Below are 22155 nucleotides of genomic sequence, written 5' to 3'. Positions count from 1 at the left end.
AGGCTCTCTCATGGAGCTTAAACGGTCTCTCATGGTTGCTTGGGAGGAAAATAAGAGAGAGATGAGAGAGAGAGAGGGATGGGTGAGTGAGTGATGGGTGTACTTGAAAAGGGATGGGTGGAGAGAGAGAGAGAGAGTTGACTTTAGGGGTTGCTTGTACTTTACTTGAGGTGTGATGTATACTTGATTGATGGGATTGATTTGAAAAGTTCTCTTAGGTTTTGCAAATGTGCGGCATTTTTCTCGAAATGAATGCAGGCCCACATCTCCTGGCCTGGGTATTGTATCGACGTGCGAGACACGGTGACGGCGCAGTCGTAAGGATACAAGTCTCGGGTTGAGCCGACTCTGGAATACAGGATACAACTCAGGGTTGCATGCAAATGCCAATTATAGGTCGCGGGTTACCAGAATTTGACCAGGAGAACCGTAAAAGCCTATGGAACGGTATGGTCTAGGATACGGGCCTTACAACTGGTCCATTTCATTGGGCGATGGTATGGAAACAATTGTTGGGCCGAGTTAATTGTTCTTTCATTATCCCAGACTGTGACCATATTCCTCGGGCTTCATATAATCACATAAGATGGTAAGTTCATCAGTCTTATTTGGTAAGGAAAGGTCTGCCAATAGCCAAGCCCATCTGGCTTCCACCACCAAGGCTTAGGGATCTCACAATTGAAGAGGGAGTAGGCTTCACAACGGAGACCAGTCATGCTCCTTTTGCTGGTCATCTTTGCGTCAAAATATCCGTAGATGAACCTATTCGTGAGAAGAAGCCTGACAATACCCTAGAAGGGTGGATAGCTTACGGTGTCATTCATGAATTTGAAAAAGTTCCTCAATACCGCTCAAGAAAAGATCAAAGCACAGAGGCTGCTTCCCCTATGTCAGAGAACATTGCCAATCTTCAAGACCAGCCAACCTCTTCTACTCTTCTTAAAAATCAGTCGATCTATTCTCCTGCCCCCAGGATTGTTCACCCCAGTCCTTCTTCACCAATGATAAGATCTCGAACGTGTGCCCAAGCTTCTCCCCAAGAAGGGACCATTGCTTCTGCCTCTCCGGCTTTAGCTAATGCAGATCTTTAACTGGAAAGCAGCCGGCCTCTTCTTTTTAAAGGGAAACAGGTTGCTATTGAAGCCAGCGGAGGAGATTCGGAGAGTGAAGGTTCAACTTCTCCGTCTGGAAATACTGTTTCTAATGAACATGAGGCGGAAGGAGAGGATCAAGACAATGACTATGAAGAGGAGGAGGTTGATATTAGTGGCGAAGAAAACATCATTGTAGACGATGTTCTAGCTAATGAAGAACATATCCCTCTGAAGTTGTTCCTGCAAAAACTTCACCCATAGTGGGGGAAGAAGAAGATGAACCCCTAGACTACGGGGAATATGGTTATTCACCATGTAAGAAAATCTTAATATTTTTATTTGCTTTCATTCTTTTCTCCTTCCCTATCTTACAAATTTTATTTCAGGTGACAATGTTGTCAATACTGAGGTAGATAGTATTTCCCCCATAGATTTACCTCCTGTCGTACCAGCGGCTTCACCGAGATTCTCTTTGCCCCCACAGGCAGTGGCACGCGAAATTATTTTTCTAGTAGAATCAACTAATCTACCAACTCCTACCACCATTGATTCAAGCACTGAAGCTAGGGCTCCATCTTTCGCTGAGATGGTGAAACCTAATCCCCCTCTTACTAGAGAGATGCAACCTCCCACTGTTCTGGTACCAGCAGAAGGTATATCCTTTTTTTCATGTACACTGTCCATATTATCTGCATTTATAGTTTTGGTATAACTTTATATCTCTTATTTCTTAATAGGGAACTTACCTCAAAGTGGCACGACAAGTTCTGGTTCTATTGGAACTTCATCAAATGTGCTATCTCATGATAAGATTTCTGCGTATAAATTGTCATTGATTAGGAATTCCATATTAGTTATTGTCAAGATGTTTAAAGATTCTAATCATTGGTTAGATCTAGCTATTGCTTTAGATGTTCTGGACAATGCTGCTGTAACGCCCTGAAAATCGGGGGGTGAGCACCAACTCGACTCCCGAGTTCCAACGCATCACTTATGCAACATAGATAATGATGATTGAATGCTGTTCATATTAGTGTATTAAACATGAGTGGGATTATACCAAAAGAACATATCATACTCCAGAGACAGTTAAATTTCACAAGCGGAAGACTATGATAGATATATAACATATATAAATTGTCGCAAGTCTCCAGAGTGTGAACATGTTACCAGGTTAAATATATACATGTATACTCCAAAAATGGACAAAATGAATATACATGGTGTTCCAAAAGTGCAAAATAACAAGTGTAATGGTATCTAATCAGCATCCCTGTAACCCCGTCAATCAGAACATGGTCTACATAGACCCGCCCGATAGCTGCATCTAGGAGATACCCTCCTCATCATCATAAAAGTATGGCTCCGCCTCATACGCATCGCCATCATCTGAAACTAAAACAGGGTCTGGTTGGTGTTTACAATACCATCCCGTAACATGGGAGTAAGTAATCAACTCAGTGGAACCATAGAGCAAAGGTTAACATGTTATCAATTCAGTCAAGCAGTAATGATAAAGCAGACATACCAAACATTCCTAGATACTCTTATTAATGCAAGGATGAAATGTAAGCATAATGCATGCCCTCGCCTACACTCCCTCGTGTGACACCATCTTACGGTCGCAACATGCTTTCTTCCCTCTGTGCTCTTCAACCCGGGGCACATTCAGTGCAATGGAATGAGCGTGATTACCTAGTTATTATTAGTCTCATTCATACAGTAGGATTGGGAAGCTAAGGTACCTCCCTTATATCAATTCTCAAACAATGATCCATTCTAGGGTCGTCAATCCTAGTAAATCTCATACGATGTTACGGTTCTAGGTCGCTGCAAAGGGCTTGTCACCTTATCAGTGCAGGCCCAGTGTACTCTTGTTGCTACGTAAGGGCTCGCCGCCTCTACATTGTCTTAGTGTATGCTCGAGGTCACTACAAAGGGCTCGTCACCTTATCAGTGTAGGCCGACAACTCGAATACAGTGTCCCATACCACCGTATTCGGCTCACGAGTCTGGGTTGCTCACTAGTCACTACGGAGAGGCTCGTCACCCCAGCATAGGCCGACAGCTCGACCATGATGTCCCATACCACCATGCCCGGCTCATGAGTCTTAGCGGATCGAGGTACCAAGGTTTAAAAAGGTTTTCACTGGTGAGTTTGGTACCTTAGATTCAAGCAGTAGCGTCCATACATGGTGAACATACATTGGGTCAATCAGGTTACTTGACGAGCTTGACTAGTACGAGCGCACGTTGAGCTAATCGACATGAAGTGCGTAAGCACTCCTTATGGCCTAACCACTGCCAACATCCCAAGTACGACTCAGATTCATCGATCACGTCCTATTTGGCGAGACAACCTCAGCCACCAAATCAGAACCTGTTACCGATTGCCTGGACTATTTCATAGTCCCAAACACATTCAATTATAACAGATAATCATACAAGCTAATCAGAACAGTAATGGATCAACAATTCCAATCATACAAGCATGTGAGGATTTGATGGATTTCAACTTAAACATGAATTCACACATAGGCAGTGTCTAAGTAAAATAGACAAAGAATATAAGTTACATGGAGGAAATCATACACATCGTTAAGGTAGTTGAGAATTTCTTCTCAATACTCATATAAAGTACAATTTATTACACACTTGTTCATTCAAAAATTTCTACAAACACTTAGACTACATATTCCAACATACATGACGTATGTTGGTGATAACACGTATTAGGGCAAATCCTTACACTAAGGAGTTGCCCCGTATACCACACGCATATACCTACGGCGGATAATCATGGCATGCATGAATCCGGGTTCCATATTCATTTAATCATTTCCACAAACACTTGGGCTACACACTTTAACATATATAATGTATATTGGCCGTGGCGTGATTTAGGGCAAGTCCTTTCGCTAAGGAGTTGTCGCATATATAATAAGCTTATATCCACGACAGATAATCATGTTAGGCACAATTCCAAATTCCATACGTATTCAAATATTACAACATATACATAGAATACACTATATGTCAAATAGTTCATATATACTTATAAAACGAAACAGACGACGCATTTCGCATGTAAAATAACACCCACGTCAGTTATAAATCATTAAACGACATTGAAAGCTTTGAAAACCATAACCTATACATTTATAGTCCGCACCTTTCGCCGGTAGACTTGTAACGAACTCAGTTTTAAAGCTAAGTCTTTGTCTACGACAGATTGGCAACCTATAGCATAAATTAGGTTAGCTATTTCATAACTTATACTATCTGAAACCCTAAAACGGATTAGGGTTAGGTTTTCTTACCTAAGAACAGGATTGGTATCGCCCGTATAGCGACACAGGAGTGGTGGCTAAGCACGTGGAGCGTCAGGAAAAGATTTCAACCTTTATCTCTCACTCTCTCTCTCTCTTCCTCACTTTCTTCTTCTCTTTTCTCTCTTCTTTCCCTTAGGGTTTGCAAATTCGTATGGCATATGAGAGAGGGTGTTTAAGGGCCTTATATAGGCCCAGGTTTGATGGGAATGGCCCCAGGGCCAAGGTATACTTAGGTTATATCCAAATATGGGTTGTTCCGGTCCAACGGAGCACTTCTGGTGGCCCTTTTTCCACGTGCGGTCAAACTTAAGCTCCTTGACCATGGATCTAGGTCAAGCTGAGTTTTCGTTCCAATTGGGTTTACAGATCAGCCGTGGCGGACCAGTTTCAGTTCAAAGGTTACGGGCACTCGATCAGGGCCACAAGTACATCAACATATGTGGGACATTTCTCCTAGTCTGAGGGTGTATTTGGGTCGAATTCTAACGGTCTGAATCCTTATATTTGGCCCGCAAGCGACACAACTCATATTACTTAAATTTGAATTTTTATTTCTAAAACATTCACGTTTCTCACACACTTTGCTCCGGGCTCAAGTTGTGCATTTCTAGACACTATTAGGACTTGATTTTTGAGGGGGTTATCAAGTCCAGCAAGGCGGTCATAACCATATGGTTTCGGGGTAATCAGACTTTCGACGTGCGGTCCAGGTCCGATACGGAGTTTCAAGGTGCTCCCGAGAGCAACTAGGTTTTGAGATGGATCCTAAGTTTCAAGATAATGTAACGTTAATGATTCTATATATTTTGAGTCTTGTAGTTCATATTTAAAGCAGTTCGAGCTAATTCTATTGATTGTTCAGTTTAGCACTTAACTAAATCGTGCCCTAATTACGATAGTATAAGGTCTTAGGGCAGTTCTACACCCCTTTCTGGCACTTTTAGTTGGTATATTATTTTAATTATTTTTTAATATTTCATCATCAAGTCCACTTCATTCTTTCTAAATTTCAATAGATTTTGTGTTGTAGAAAAATTCTAGAAATTCTAGAAGCAGCAGCTGTCCAAACTAATGATTTCCAGATAGTTGTCACAACGACCTATATTTAAGTATATTAAGTATTTTATTATATTTTTCACTTATTTTTATATGAAACTAGACTTATCAAGCTTCAATCTTGTTTTTTAATCACCTAAATCGAAGTTATAACGAGGGAGATATGACTTTTCTAAGTTGGACAAAAGTCGCAGAAATTTGTGAAAAGCGGACCGCCCAGCCCGTTGTACGGATGAGGCCTCGCCGAACCGGCGAGCCCCTCGCCGGTCGCTGGACTCTGGGGTGATGGCTCACCCCAGGGGTGATGTCCTCCCCCTCCCCGAGGGTGCCGGATACATGCCGGACCCACCTCGGGTCCCCCCGAATTATGTCGTTAAGCCCCCGAGTCCGTCGAGGCATTATCAGGTCTCATTTGTAAACCAGAATGAGTTATTTGATGTGTAATATATTATTTTGGGGTAGGAGAAGCTAATATATCTAAATAATCTATTTATTTCATAAGATTCCAAAAGGTTAATAGTCAAAATCCCATTTTATTTACGTATTTACCATTCATAGTAAGTTTTAGTTTAAGTATTGTTCTTCATCATTTAAACTTTAGGATTAGTATCTAATATGAAAGTACTTAGAAAAATTTGAAGAATAAGGTGGTGAAAGGTGAGATTTTTGAAAGAAATGGGAGATTTTGAAGGAAATGGTTTGAAAGGGGATTTGAGAAGTAATTAAGGTGTTAGGATCGACCCATTGCCTAAGTACGTCTAACTCCAAGTTGGCAAAAATCTGGGGTGTTACAGCTACACGGATGGCTAAAGTCAAAGTTTCTTCCGTGCGCGATGCTCTCTTAAGATTCCATAATTCAATAATTGCTCTAACATCGACTGAAATTGCGATTGTCCCACCCGAGATTTTAGAGTATAAGAAGCAACTTGCATACTCTAGGGAGAAGGTTTCTCAGATTGCTCCCATCATCTCTCGTCACGACCAAGAACAACTATCTTTGCGGGAGCAACTGAAAACTTTTGCTGATAACAAGATGACTATTTAGAATCGTATTAGCCTTTTAAAGTAAGAAATCGCTCAACTGGAGAAGCAGAATCTAGAGGAAGATCTAAACATTGAAAGAGTACAAGAAAAGATGCAATGTAGTCATCATTCCGTGGACGTTGAAAGATCTGAATTGGCTAAGAATGAAGAATTAATTGCCCCCTTAGAAGAAAAATTAGCTGGTATCCCGGATCCTACCATAATTATTTCAAATGCTAGACTGGAACACGCAGCTGCTCAAGTTAATATTCAAGAAAATTTACAACAATACTTAGCAGCATTAGGCATAACAGGAGAACTATGAGATATAAAACTTTGACATTTTCTCTTTTGTCACTACAAATACTCTTGGAATTGTAAGTTATACAAGTATTTTATGATATTCTTGATAATGGTTCTCTTATCTTTTTATGCGATGTTCTGATCAATGTGTTATACCTCTTCTTCTTTTTTTTAAGTATTCGACTTGTTAGTAAGGGGCTTCCTATATGATTTCTATCATAATTGGTGGTACTAAGTTTTAGTTTAGTCAAATAATCACACACAGTTTATCCTCTTGAGTAGTGGAGCCACACAAATTTTTAGACTCCTGAGTAGTGGAGTCAGGTCTTACGTGATAGTCTCTGTAACTCTTATGAGTCCACTAGACTTCTCACAGCCTGGTGAATTCACAAACCGCGATCCATCAGAGGGGCCCGGTGAAGCTACCAAGGATGTGAACTCTATTGGATTTATGCGTAGGGTTGGCCACAGTAACTCTCTAGAGTTCACGGGGCGCATAAGGCGACCTTTGGCATACCAAATCTAGGGCCACCAGTCCATCAATGAGTAGGTTTAAGCCCTTCCTCATGAGTTACTATGGAAATTAAGCCAAAGATCTAGGGGGTCTTACGCATGGTTGGCCTATCTATGGACAAGGATAAAGAGCTCACACTGCAACCCGCATTTTCTTCACCTGCAAGGTAGGACCCATTCACAGGAGGGCATTTTCATCTGTTCCCCATGACGCTATCGGAAAGCTATACAGACGGCATGGGTGTTACGCATGACTAGCCGTTGAAGACTTTTGGTCCTTTTCAGACTTTCAGTTGCTAACTTCGTCCGCAGCCCGCATGGGTATGCATATGATGGCCTTCACGGGCTTTTTAGGGCCACCAGCTTCTTATTGTTGCCTGAATGGCAAAAATGATAGGTCTTATGCGTAGCTAGCCATTTTTAGGGCTTGGCTAGGCTACCTTAAAAGATAATGGTAGGTGGCCATCGTTGTCGCGAGAATGATAGATTTCTCTGATTGAGATTGATACATCACCACTTCTACTAATATCTTCAACGATATTCATAATGTATCAGCTTGGTGACGATACCAATTTCAATAAAATTCTGTAGAGCTCACTTGATGATGATAACAATGGTCACTTTCTTTTTGTAACACTCATTGATACGTAGTCTTGATGTGCTCGTGAATTTCTTCTTTATTCATTCATCTAACAATACGTGGCCATAACTTTGCTTATTCTTGCCCCCTTTTAATATAGAAGCAATATTCTGATAATATTCTGGATCAAAATCAGTAGTAACTTCAATGACAATATTTTTTTATGAAGCGAGCATTGACTAGTATACTAATACCTTGTCCATCTTGGTCTACGACTCTGTATGCTCCATTGGAGTATACTTCTTCTATTATGTACGGCCTGTCCCATTTGAGCTCAAATTTGCCTCCTATTTTGTGGGTGACCACTATCGATCTTTTTAGCATCAGCACCATATCCCCTTTTTTGAAAGAGTGATATTTAACTCGTTTATCAAAGGTGGCCGATATCCTTGCCTGATATGACTGCAACCGCTGCTGAGCTGCCAAGCATTTCTCATCAAGCAAATCTAGTTCTTCTAACCTTATTTTTGCATTTTCATCACCTATAATTGACTGATGTACTACAACTCTAAGTGACGCTACTTGTATTTCAATTAGGATGACCACTTCTACACCATAAACCAGTGAATACAGTGTTGCCCTTGTTGTTGTTCGGTGAGTAGTTCTATATCCCCACAATGCTTCTTGCAACCTTTCATCCCAATCATGCTTGTTTCCGGCCACGATTTTCTTCAGTATATTAACTATTATTTTATTAAACACCTCTACTAATCCATTGGCCGATGGATAGTAAGGTGTTGAAAATGAATGATGAATGTTGAACTTCTAACATACCTTTTTCATGCCTCTGTTTTTTAAAGGAGTCCCATTATTAATGCCAATTTTCTTCGGAATACCATGGTGGTATATTATTGTGTGTCGAATGAAATTTACTACATCTTTCTCCTTGACACTGTGCAATGTAATTACTTCTGTCCATTTGGAGAAGTAATCTATCGCTGCCAAAATATACTATTTTTCTTTGGACGAAGGCAGATTTATAGGACCAATAACATCAAGTCCCCAGGCAGAGAAAGGCCAAGAGGTGATCGACTGATGCAGGTCTTCTAGAGGAATTTGTATAACATCTTCATGAATCTGTCATTCGTACACTGCTTCACATAATCCATGGTAGGCCAATAATACCTCATTCGATCTGTCCAATGGAATAAATTTCAACCAGCTTGATGTGCCCCACATTCTCCAGAGTGTGCTTCTTGCAACATCTGGCCTACTTCTTGTTCATCTAGGCAACGTAGCAGCATCCCATTGTAAGATTTCTATATAACACTTCACTACATATGATGAATCTGCTCGATCTTTGCTTGATTTGTTGTCTCTGCACTGAGTCTTTTGGCAAGATATCATATTTGAGATCATCTATGAAAGGCTGACGCCAATCATCTGTCGTCACCTCTAAACATGATATATGAAGTGTCTCAACAATTTCATCAATGACCTCTGAAGAGGGTAAAAATCTTCTTTCTTCTATAGTCACCTAGAGAGGACTTCGATTTGGGCAGGACAGAACCGCTACCAGGCTGGCCAAATCATCTGCTTTTACATTTTCAGACCGCGGTATATGCTTGATTTTGACATGACAGAACTGCTCCAATAACTATTGTGCTTTTTGGAAATATGGCAGGAGCTCTTGCTTTCTTATCTTGAATTCAGTCGTCAATTGATTTATGATCAATTTAGAATCCCCGAAGATATGCAGCGTTTTTATCTTCATTTCTTGAGCAATTTCCATTTCGATGATGACAGCTTTATATTTGGCTTCATTGTTGGTACATGCGGCACCCAACGTGAAAGAGTAAGGTAATAAGTCACCTTGATGAGTAATGAATATCACACCGGCCCCTGCCCCTGATGCTCGAGAAGCACCGTTAAAATACATCTATCATGGGCTTTGCAACTCGGCCAACATAATTCATCGGAAAAATCATCGCTAATGGTCTCATACTCTGCTACAGGGTGTGCTGCCAAGAAATCCGCCACTGCTTGTCCCTTTACTGCTTTTGCCGGCTCATACGTAATAGTATATTCCAAAAGTAACAGCATCCATTTGACTAGTCTCCCAGATAGCATCGGTCTTGTCATCAAAAATTTTATCGAATCTGCTCTTGAGATTAAAGTTATGTCATGAGAGAGGCAATAATGTCTCAATTTCTATACTACAAATATCAGCACTAGACATTCTTTCTCAATTGGAGAGTAGTTGCATTCCGCGCCCATTAGAGTTCTGCTCAAATAATAAAGAGCGGTCTCTTTCCTAGATTCATTCACCTGTGCCAGTAAAGCTCCTAAAGAATTCTCAACTGCATATATGTATAAAATAAGTGGCTTCCCTTTTATCGGGGCTGTCAATACCAGCGGCTGTTTTAGCAATTCCTTTATTGAATTGAACGCATTCTAACAGGCTTTGTCCCATACGAACTCTGTACCTTTCTTCATTAAATGGGAAAATGGCTGACATCTCCCTACCAGATTTGAAATGAAATGGCGAATGTACACTAGCTTTCCTTGTAAACTTTTCAACGCTTTCAAGGTCTTCGAAGGTAGCATAATTTGAATGGCTTTAACTTTCACTGGATTGATCTCAATGTCCCTGTGCCTATAAACGAAACTGAGGAATTTTCCTGATGATACCTCAAATGCACATTTAGCTGGATTCATTTTTAGCTGCTTCTTCTTGAGTCGATGGAAGACCGATGCCAAATGTTCACGATGTTCCTGATGATTACCTGACCTGACCACTAAATCATCAACATAACACCCAACATGTTTGTGCATCATGTCTTGGAAAATATTCTGCATTGCCCTTTAATACGTCGCCCTGACATTTTTGAGACTAAATGGCATAACTTTATAACAATATATCCCCAGTGAAATTCTAAACGTTGTTGCTTCTTCATCTTCAGGTGTCATTCTAATTTGATTATAACCTGCATAGCCATCCATAAAGGACATGATAGCATACTGAGTCATACTGCCAATCAGCAATTCAGTTATCGAGAGGGGAAAATCATCTTTCGAACAGGTTTCATTCAGATCCCTGAAATCAACGCACACTTTGACTTGTCCATTTTCTTCTTTATCGGGACAATGTTCGATATCCACTTGGGATACTTGACCTCCCTGATAAACCCAACTTTTATCAACTTGTTCACTTCTTCTTCTATCAGGGGAACCAAGTCTGGGTGAAATTGCCTTTGCGCTTGTTTTACCGGCCTTTTCTCCTTAGAAATATTCAACCGGTGCATTGCTACAGACGACTCCAGACCTGGCATCTCTGCATATGTCCAAGCAAAGACGTCTCTATTATCTTTAAGAAGTTAAATGTATTTCTCGGCCTCCTGCTCAGAAAGACCGGTGCTGATGAATGTGTTCCTTGGCTCAACTTGTTCACTTTTTCTTCTATCAGGGGAACCAAGTCTGGGTGAAATCGCCTTTGCGCCTATTTTACCAGCCTCTTCTCCTTGAAATATTCAACCGGTGCATTGCTACAGACGGCTCCAGACCAGGCATCTCTGCATATGTCCAAGCAAAGACATCTCTATTATCTTTAAGAAGTTAAACGTATTTCTCAGCCTCCTGCTCAGAAAGATCGGTGCTGATGAATGTGCTCCTTGGCTCTTCTTCTGTACCCAAGTTTACTTCTCGTAAACTGTCTATCGTTGGCTGCCCCCCGTCTTCCATTTGTTTTGGGGCCATCTCGGGATGCTCGACTATTTTAGGAACTTCTTCTGACAACTACCTAGCTGTAACCATATTCACCTATGATTCTGCCCTCAATCCTTGAAATTTTTCTCGCTTTTCTTGACCAACCCCAATAGGAATCTGAATCCCTTTCCCATGATTTAGGCTAGTGGGTTTTTCGTAATCGAAACCCATGTTTTTCATGATTTTCTTGCTTGTTGGGCTATATTTTTTAAGATCTTACAATGTCAGCTTACTGTAATACACATTATTGTTGGCCTCTTCCCCTATCTTTGCTTCTGCTGGGGTGTAGAATTCTATTAGTTTCGGGTATTTTGTGCTGGCCCCAACTAGAAACCTTCCCGGAATAGCCAAAAATGGCTTATTTCTTTCAGCATACTGCAATGGCACTGTATAATTAAACTATAAAATTTTCAATTATTCAACCGATAACAGAGTTAACAGCAGCTGCCCTGGTTGTCTCAGATGTTTCCACACAAAATAGAATTTCTTCTTTGTTTCTACGGCTCTGGATGATTCTGCCCTTTCTATTTCTACTTTTATCATCTTTACTTGAATGTCTTCCAAGACTTTATTTTCATCATTCTTTTTTTCTTCTTTAGCGAACCCCTTATAATAACTGGCGTCTGCAAAGAAGGCTTCATCTTCTGTATAAGGCTTCGCATCAGCCATTACTTTATAGTTTATCCCATTTTTACAGTATTTGAAGCATTGATGCAGGGTACAATGTCATACTAATGTATCCATGGCCTTCCTAGGAGAAGATTGTATGTCATCACTGTGTTTATAATGTGGCACACGACATCAATAGTTAGCTCTCCTATCTCCAACGTCACTGTAATTTTACCGAGTGCACGTTGCCCATCTTGATTGAAGCCCTATATCATCATTCCACTAGGGCGTAGATCAGAACGATGATAACCCAGTCTACTCAACATTGAGAGTGGTAAGAGATTCACTGTAGACCCATTATCAAGCATAATCCATTTGACCTTCTTACCACGGATATGGCCCTCTATCATTAGCGGCCTGTTATGCCCTGCATCGCAGATCAAATCATCATCGGAGAAGGAAATGACTGGCAGGTAGTCTTGTTGCTCTTTATATTCTTCACCTTCCATCTCTGCAAGCAAGGTTTCTCTAACATCATGATTGGATAGCGCTTGAACCAAGCTCTGCCGAAATTCCTCTGACAACTTAAGCGCATCGTAGATGCTTAACAGAGCCGGTATGCCCTTCAAATGACTTTCCATATCATAGGTCACTTTTGTTGTCTCATTCTTCTCTTCTCTCTTGTCACTATCAATCTGTCCTACGATAATTTTCCTTCTTATAATTCCTGGTTTCTACTTCGTAGGGGTTACTATCTTCTTTCCCGATCGTAGCGTAATCACTGCTACCTTTCTTGTCATCTTACAATCTTCTTTCTCTTTCTTTTCTTGGGCCTTCTCCCAAATTGTCATCATATTCACCATTGCCTTTGGATCCTTTTCTTTTTCTCTTCTGATCATTATTTCACCCCTGTCTATCATCCGTTGTATTATACATTTCAACGTATAACAATTTTTCGTCAGATAACCCACCAGGCGATGATAGCGGCAAAAATCTCTCTCTCATTCTTGTTGCGTCTTTAGGGCACATGGGTGCTATTAATTCTATTGTATTGGCTTTTAGCAATTGGTTCATCATAAGGACAACATCTTCCCTATTGAACACAAACCCTTCGTGAGAATTGAGTGCTCTGGGCCTTTTTCCACTGTATCTGTTTCTCGGCCGGTTCGATTCTTCTTTCCGTTTAGACCTTTTTTCTCCTGAATCTCTTGTATCTTGACTTCTCTTTTCACGATCTACAGTATTTACAGCCATCCTACTGGGTCCCCTCCTGGTTGTCTCATAGTGAAACGCTAGCATCTTCCAAGTCATCAGCTCTAAGGCATGGGCCTTAGTGGCTAGGTCACGGAAAGTCCTGATATTGGCACTAGTGAGTCCGAACACGATTACCGTTTCCATAGAGTTCAGACACATCTTAACCTGTTCCTTTTCTTCCGATAGCTGCTTACACGAGGCTCCCAATGTCTTCCATCTGTTTATGAATTTCTCTACTGGTTCCCCTTCTCTCTATCGTATAAAAACCAATTCTGTGATTCTGACATCGCGTTCTGAAGAGAAGAAGTTTGACATGAAGGCGTCCTACATTTTCTCCCAAGTGCGTATCGATCCTAGAGCTAGACTAGAATACCATCAGAACGCTTTGCTTATTAGAGATGATCCAAACAATCATAAGCAATAGTGTGGTATCGTAGAAAAATTCTCCATACTAGTAATAAAGTGCATTAAATGTTCTTCCGGTGACCCTTCTCCATTAAATTTCTAAAAATCTGGATGCTTGAAGTTGGCTGGGAACGGAATGTCCTCTACCTCTCTTGGGTATGGCGTTCGATATCTGAAACGGCCAATATTTTCACGCTCTCTTTCTACTCTGACAGCTTCCTCAACAACTTGTCTCACCTCCTCTTGTGTCACAATTCTTACTGCTAGGATAGACCCAAGTGATCCTACCCCCGGTGGTTGAACGCCTTCAGGCTAGTTCTCTTGCCCATTCATTGTGCCCATCATCAAGGGAACCGTTATCTGGGTTACATTGTGTGCGAGAGTCGCTAAGGCTTCCCTGAGATTTTTGTACTCTTCCATTAGTGTTCTCTATGCTTCCACCATTTCATTCATACGGTCCTCCATAGTTGGCATATTCTCCTAGTTCATTCCGGCCATATGTACTGTGGCTTCTCCGCTCTTTGACGAAGTTGTAGTTGGAGTGGAGCGGGAATATGTTGATGTAATAAGACTTATGAAGAGAGGGGAAGATGAAGTATCATTCGACTTCTTTGTGCTCCCATTGCCATTGATTGATTAGGGTGATATAGACATCAGTGAGCCTACCAGTAATGCCTTACCTTTTTGCTCTTTTGTCCATCAGACTCTTGGGGCAACTAAAGCGGGTAAGTCACGTAACATTAACTATGGAGTTATTCGCTTGGGATATATCACAGGATGGGTGAGTTCGGGGTTCCTCCTATCATCATTACGTGTTATCGGTCATCTAACTCTTGGCGAAGGCAGATTCATTCTGAGATTCCTTATATTCCGAGCTCTCATCCTGCGAGACATTACAACAGTCCAGTCCTTGTCACCTTTCGATGCTTGAGGTGAAGTAGATACAACTCTAGCTATTACTCGAGTTGAGTTGTTTTTGCTTGCAAGAAGCTGAGCCCTGTGCTTCGGAGGCTGGTTCGGCAAATATTCCACCATGAATCCGATCACAATGAAATAGAAGTTCACCTTCCTTGCAGGAATTGCCATTGGTCGTAATTTACAGTTTGATTTCTTCACATATAAAACATAGAATTAAATAGTAATTAGTTTTTAAACAATTAAATAATCTATCTTAGACATGAAGGGGAGGATGTTCCCACTAAGAGTCGCCATTTTGGTATCGAAAGACGCCAAACTACAACAAAAGTTCTATAATACTCTCAATGTTAATATCAAATAAGATAAATTAGTCCCTAGCAAAGTCGCCATTTTGTTTCAAATAAGAAATAAATGCATTTAATTTGGGGAATTATCTTATTAGAACATAACAAAGAAATAATATATGAAGCAATCATTGTCTTAACAATATTGATTTCATTTACATCCTCTAATATCCCTTGATTCTAAGATAGATTATTTGAAATGCATAAATTGGCAAAGTTTGAATATCGAATCTCAAATTCAGCAGCATTTTGACTTATGCTTTGGTCATCTTCTTAGGAGGAATGTTGTGTTGGTTTGATCCTTTAATCTTTCCCTTTTTGAGCTTGTCCCATATGCAAAAGGAGAGCTTGGAGCGACGAAGATCGAACTGGGCGATTTCGACAGCATCTTAGCCCTTTTCATTACTAGCCATACAATAGCCTGGTTGCGCAGCCCGCACAAGCAATTATTGGTTGTGCGGCCTTCGCAACTAATAACTTCTCTCCCTCTCACCTTCAGTCTTCTTCCAGAGCTCTACTCTTCTTCCAAAATTCTTCTCTCCCTCAAATGAGAGGGGGAGTGGGGTATTTATAGGCCTCCACAGGTGCGAACCCTTAATCTTTGTTTCATGGGACCCACCTTGCATCAAATCTGACTGTCTAAAATAATCTGTCTCTGTTCTTGGTTGCGCGACCCACGTAATGGAGGATATCAGTTGCGTGATCTGCGCATCCAATTATTTGTTGTACGACCCACGCAACCACTGAATAAGATACTTGATCTTCTTCTTTCTTTCCCATTTCTTCAATTCATATTTAATTTCTGATCTTCTACCCTTTCAATCTTTCTTCATTATTTTTATGCTCCAAAACACTTCACAAAGGGAAGTCAAATGAAAGGAATTGGTGGTGGGGCACCAGTAGCTAAGAAATCCTTTATAGACCATGTGGTCTTTGTGAAAGTACTCTAAAGTGGCCTCAATGGCGCCATATTGGCCAATCTCCATCAGTATAGCATGATGTTTGTTAAGAATGGTTTTTGCCTAGTCAGTATAATATTTGTGTGCAGATAGGAAGTCACGCGTTTAGAATTTTTCATTTCCCCATAGTGATCTCCTGTCCTTGAAGCGTTGGTGCAGTGTTTCATAAAAGGTTGTTGGGAACAATTCATGAGGATTGTAATAAGGGATCAGGAACCGCATAGGGTGGACATCACCAACTTGTTGCTTCGATCCTCTTTCCGATAGGATACCTTCTAGCATCTTGGACTCCTTCATGGACCAATTAGGAGTGTACATCATTCTGCTTTGGGTGGTCCTGTCTGTAGGCTCGCTCTGGAGAATAAATTGATGGTGGCGTATATTCAGAGGAATTACTATTAATTCATTTTTGATGGGGCTGTTGAATTTGATGAAGCCGTCTTGAACTTTCACAATGTCCCAGGTATTTGAGAGCTTCTTCTTCTTATGTTCCTTGATTTTCTCTTGGAATTCCTGCTGCTTCGACTTCTTTCGTTGCTTCTTAGAAAGGGATGGTGGCAGCGAGTCTTCCCTGATTGGGGATCGAGTAATGTCAGTGCGAAGGTTGGCTGTTAACTTTAGCCACACTTCCCAATCAACCTCCCAACCTTATTTTGGAGGGTTGGGTATATCTCCCGCAATAATTGCTTAGCATATCGGCCAAGACAGCACCTTTATTCTATCAAAGAAATCGAGGATTGGAAGGATAGGCTCTTTTATGTAAGTCGGCTGTTTCCTGGCTATTTTTACTCTTTTTTTGGGGCGTTCCTCACAAGTATAATGGAGAGAAGCAAATTTAAGATTGAAGGAGGTAGAGGGGCTGAAGGAGAAGGCACGAAAACTGGAGGTGAGGGTTCAGGATTTTCAGAAGAGCTCGAAAGACTGACGTGAGAAGGTTGATCAGTAGGTGGTTCTATGAGGCGGAATGTTCTTTTAGTACAGGCCATCACGAAATGAATGGAGAAATGACTAAGTCTGAAGGGTCAAAGAATTGATTAAGTACAGGCAATGGAAAATCGGGCAGAGTTTCAAAACTAAGATTTTCGCGCTAAGTGCTGGAGAGTTGCGTGGACTCCACGAGTTGCGCGAGTTCTCAGTAGCACGGAAGGGCGAGTTGCGCAGGTGAGTAGCACGAAAACAGGGTCTGGTTAGAAATTTTCAGATTGAAGTAATGATTGAGGGAAGTTTGATATTTAGCAGAATCTTGGCCGTGGTCTTTTTAGCAGAAAAGTGACCACCACAGGCCTGAGAGTGACAGAAGGAGATGACACTTTGGTATTCATTATCCGGTACACATCTCCTTAAGATTTGGTCTAGACAATATTTAAACAAATATGGATCATCTCAGAAGAACTTACAAACCTTGGCAAAGATTTTTTTTCTTATCTTGTGCAATCAATGTGTCGGCATGAAACCTGTGGTAAGATAATTAGCAATATCAGCAAACTAATGTGAATGGGAGACTTTCAACAATTGTTCATCAGGGAACATGTCATTTATATGTGTCGTCTTAAGGGAATAAGAGAGATCAAGGTGGGAAAGATGGTCAGCCACTACGTTCTCTACTCCCTTTTTATCTTTTATTTTCAAATCAAATTCTTAGAGTAGGAGGATCCATTTAATCAGGTGGGGCTTAGCATCATTCTTAAATAGAAGATACTTGACTGTCGCATGATCTGTGTAAATGATGATCTTGGATCCAATCAAGTATCTTCTTTTTCCAAAGAGTACACTATGGCTAAAAGTTCCTTTTTCGTAGTTGAGTAGTTCACTTGGGTAGGATTTAGAGTTCTACTTGCATAATGAGTAGCGTAGGGCTTCTTTCCTTTTTTTTCCAGCCTAAAATTGTCCTAAGAGTATAGTCAGATGTGTCGCACATAAGTTCAAAAGGAAGGCTCCAGTTGGGTAACTGCATGATAGGTGCAATGATTAACATGCCCTTGAGCTTAGTAAAAGCTTCCGCATTGCTCAATCCACTCGTATGGTGCATCCCTTTGAAGTAGATTACATAGAGGACGAGAAAGGTGACTAAAGTCCTTTATGAATCTTCTGTAAAACCTGAATGTCCTAAGAAGGATCATATGTCTCGTATGTTCTTGGGTGGAGGTAGGTTAGATATAAGATCAATTTTAGCCTTATCTACCTCAATTCCCATGGACGAGATGATGTGTCCAAGGACAATTCCCTTACGAACCATGAAGTGGCACTTTTCCCAATTCAGTACCAAATTCTTTTCCTCGCATCACTTCAGCACATTTTTTAAATTTTACAAACATTCACTGAAGGATGGACCAAAGACTGAAAAGTCATCCATAAAGACCTCTAAATGTTGCCCCACCATGTAAGAAAAAATACTCACATGCATCGCTGAAAAGTGGTGAAGGCATTACATAGCCCGAATGGCATCCTTCGATAAGCAAAGGTGCCATAAGGACATGTAAATGTGGACTTTTCCTGATCTTCAAGGGCTATCTTGATCTGATTGTAGCCCGAATAACCATCGAGGAAGCAATAGTAAGAGTGACTAGCAAGCCTTTCCAAAATTTAATCGATAAAGGGCAAAGGAAAGTGATCCTTCCTCGTGACAATATTCAACTTCCTATAGTCAATGCACATTCTCCAACCAGTAGTGATCCTAGTTGGCATGAGTTCATTATTGACATTAGCTACGATGGTGATTCCAGACTTCTTGGGAACCACCTGAGTTGGACTCACCCATTGGCTATCGGATATTGGGTATATGATACCTACATCTAAAAGCTTAAGAACCTTGACCTTAACCACTTCCTTTATTTTTAGATTTAGTCTACATTGTGGTTATCATGAGGTCTTCGTATTATCCTCAAGATGAATGCGGTGAGTACAAATCAAAAGGTCAATTCCCTTGAGGTCTGCAATCGATCATTCAAGGGCTCCTTTGTGCTTAATGAGAGTAGAGATGAGCATACTCTCCTGTTCTTGCTCAAGGTGGGAAGAAATCACCACCGGGTATGTCTCATCTTGACCTAAATAAACATATTTCAAATCAGAGGGCAAAGGCTTTAGGTCAAGCTTTGGTGCCTTGAGGTTAGACTGTAGAGGCACTACATCAGTTTAAGGCAATTCTTCAAATTGTGGCCTCCACTAGTTAACTTCAAGTACCGGCATGGTATCCAATATGGTCCCCATCTCCCTAATCATATCATCCTCAAAATCATGGGAGTGGGCCAAGCACGTCTCTAGAGGGTCAGAGGATAAGGTCAAAAGTCTTATATCTTCCACGAAAGAGTCAATCATGTTAATGTCAAGGAAATCATCATCATCCTCTAACTATTTGCCCGTATTGAAAAAGATATTCAACTCCAATGTCATATTTCCAAAAGACAAACTCATGACTCCATTCCTGCAATTAATGATTGCATTTGATGTGGCAAGGAATGGGTAACTAAGAATGACTAGAATTTGAGTGCTCATGTCATTAATGGGTTGAGTATCTAGGACGATAAAATTTACCGGGTAGTAGAGTTTGTCAATCTGGACCAACATATCCTCAATTATCTCTCTCAGTACACGAACTGAGCGATCGGCAAGTTGTAATGTGGTTCGGGTGGGTTTCAATTCACCCAAACCTAGCTGTTCATAAACCGAATAAGGAATTATATTTATGCTCGCTCCTAAGTTAAGAAGTGCATGCTCAATGCGGCAATTCCCAAATACCCAAGCAATGGTTGGGCTACCGCGATGTTTGTATTTTTGTGGCACATCTTGCTTTAGGATGGCACTCACTTTTTAAGTTAAAAAGATTTTTTTTTGAATATTTTGCAATCTTTTGGTCGTATACAAGTCTTTCAGAAATTTAGCATATGAAGATACTTGTTTAACCGCATCCAGTAAAGGAATATTGACCTTCACTTATTTCAACACCTTTAGAATGTCCTGAAAGTTAGACAGAGATTTTTGTGCAATCAACCATTGGGAAAATGGAGCAATTGGCTTGCCTTGAGGTTCTGGTTCTAACTCTTGTGGGGCATGGCTAGATTTACCATTGTTGTCATCTTCAGGGTCCTTAGGCTTTTCAGCCCTAACCAAAATGGTTTTGTCAATGGTCTTCCCACTCGTAAGAGTGGTGATAGATTTAGCGTGTTCCATCTGATTTAAAGAGCTTGGGTCGCTAACTTCATATTGCTGTTTTGGATTGGGAAGAGGTTAAGCTGGAAGGCTCCCTTTATTCTCAATCACACTTTTAGTCTCAAGTCCTTGTATGGCCTTTATGAGGTCTTGAAAGACTTGTAGCATACCCTGATTGAAAAGCTCTTGATTTTGAAGATGCTTTAAAACTGTATCCTCCTGAGGTTTCCCTTGATGTGGAATTTGGTTAGGGAATCCTTCAAGTGTAGCAATTTGTCCGCTTCTCCAACTGAAGTTTGGATGATTTCTCCAGCTGGGATTATACGTATTAGAGGTGGGCCTAAAGGTCTTTGGTAATTATTCACGGCATTGGATTTCTCATTCAGTAACTCTTGAAAGGTGGGTATTGTTGGATAATTTTCAGTTGTATGAATGTTGCAAGCACAAATACCGCAAACAGTTTTCTTAGCCTTATCCTTCTTTAATTCCATGGCCTCAATTTTTCTAGTGAGATTAGCCACTTTAGCATTGATCTCATCATCCTCTCTCAGGAGATATATTCTGCCCCTCGCCTTGGATTAAGTCGGCCTAGACATGGTGCTTGATTTTGGGGAGATGTCCCGTGCTTGTGTGTTTTCAGCAAGCTTATCAAAGTAGTCCCACACATCATCGACATTTTTATTCATGAATTCCCCATTCGACCAATTGGCGCATGGGAGAAGTTCATGATTAACTTTCTAAGGGTGTGGGCATGATGCGCCACATTTCAAAACTGTGTTGTGGGCATGAACTGACAAGATCCTTAAATCGCTCCCAACATTGGAAGAATGTTTCATCTTCCTTTTGGGCGAAGTTCATGATTAACTTTCTAAGGGTGTTCGTCTTGTGGTATGGGAAAATTTTCTTTATGAACTCCCTTGTCATATCATTCTATCTACTAATAAATCGAGGATGTAATGAATGCAACCACGTCTTAGCTTTTTCTTTCAAAGAAAAAGGAAAAAGCTTCAGCCTGACCGTGTCATCAGACATGTTTGGAAAGTATAGAATGGCTATAATCTCATCAAACTCTTTCAAGTGTAGGTAGGGATTTTCAAATTCAAGCCCATGAAATTTTGAAAAGAGTTGGATCACCCCTAGGTTGATATCCATGTGTCCGGTATTTTCTGAAAAAACCATGCATGAGGGTGTACTCACCCCCACCAGTTGTAAATAGTCTCACAAAGTACGAGGCGAGGGTGCTTGATGCATGTCATTCTCATCCTGGACTTCCTCAACCCGAGGTTGAGGTTGTCTTCCCGGTTGATTGACTGGTTGATTGGCAGCGATCACTTCAATTGACTATGAGGATCTAGAGTGGTGTTTAGTCCTGTGATGGATAGATAACCCCTCAACCAATCCTCCTTCACTCAAAAGATGTCAAACGTTGTCACGGACCCACTTGGGCATGAAACACTCTTAGCCCTCAATTTAAGATTCCAACCTAAACCTAAAAGAAAGAAGGGAAATAGAAATCTAGAAGTAGAAAGAGAGAGGGAGTTACAAAGAAATAACCAAATTAGAAGTTCCTAAATTAAGATCATGCAAAACAAAACAAAATAAATTAGTTTCTAAAAACGGAAATTCTCAAATTAGAAATTTTATATAAAAAAAAATAGAAAGATGAGTTAGTTGCTAAAAACAAATTAGGAAAGTAAACTAGTTTCTAAAAAGGAAAGTTTCTAAAAAAACAACCTAGTTTCTTAAAAAAGAAAAAAAAAGTTTCTAAAAAAAGAAAATAGAAAGTTTTTAAAAAGAGAAAGAGTTAGTTTCTAAAATAAAACAGAAAAACCCTAATATTAACCTAATTCCAAA

General features: G+C 40.5%; 1 non-coding gene across 1 annotated transcript; it reads left to right on the top strand.

The window, feature by feature from the left end:
• Positions 1-21070: 21070 nt before the first annotated feature.
• On the top strand, positions 21071-21177 carry LOC131224446 (small nucleolar RNA R71). Its single transcript, XR_009160930.1, has one exon. It is a non-coding gene; the product is annotated as a small nucleolar RNA R71 (small nucleolar RNA).
• Positions 21178-22155: the final 978 nt, after the last annotated feature.

This window comes from Magnolia sinica, chromosome 13 (assembly GCF_029962835.1).
Source record: "Magnolia sinica isolate HGM2019 chromosome 13, MsV1, whole genome shotgun sequence".
NCBI lineage: Eukaryota > Viridiplantae > Streptophyta > Magnoliopsida > Magnoliales > Magnoliaceae > Magnolia > Magnolia sinica.
The sequence above is the reverse complement of the archived record's forward strand: the minus strand, read 5'-3'. Positions and strand labels throughout refer to the sequence as shown.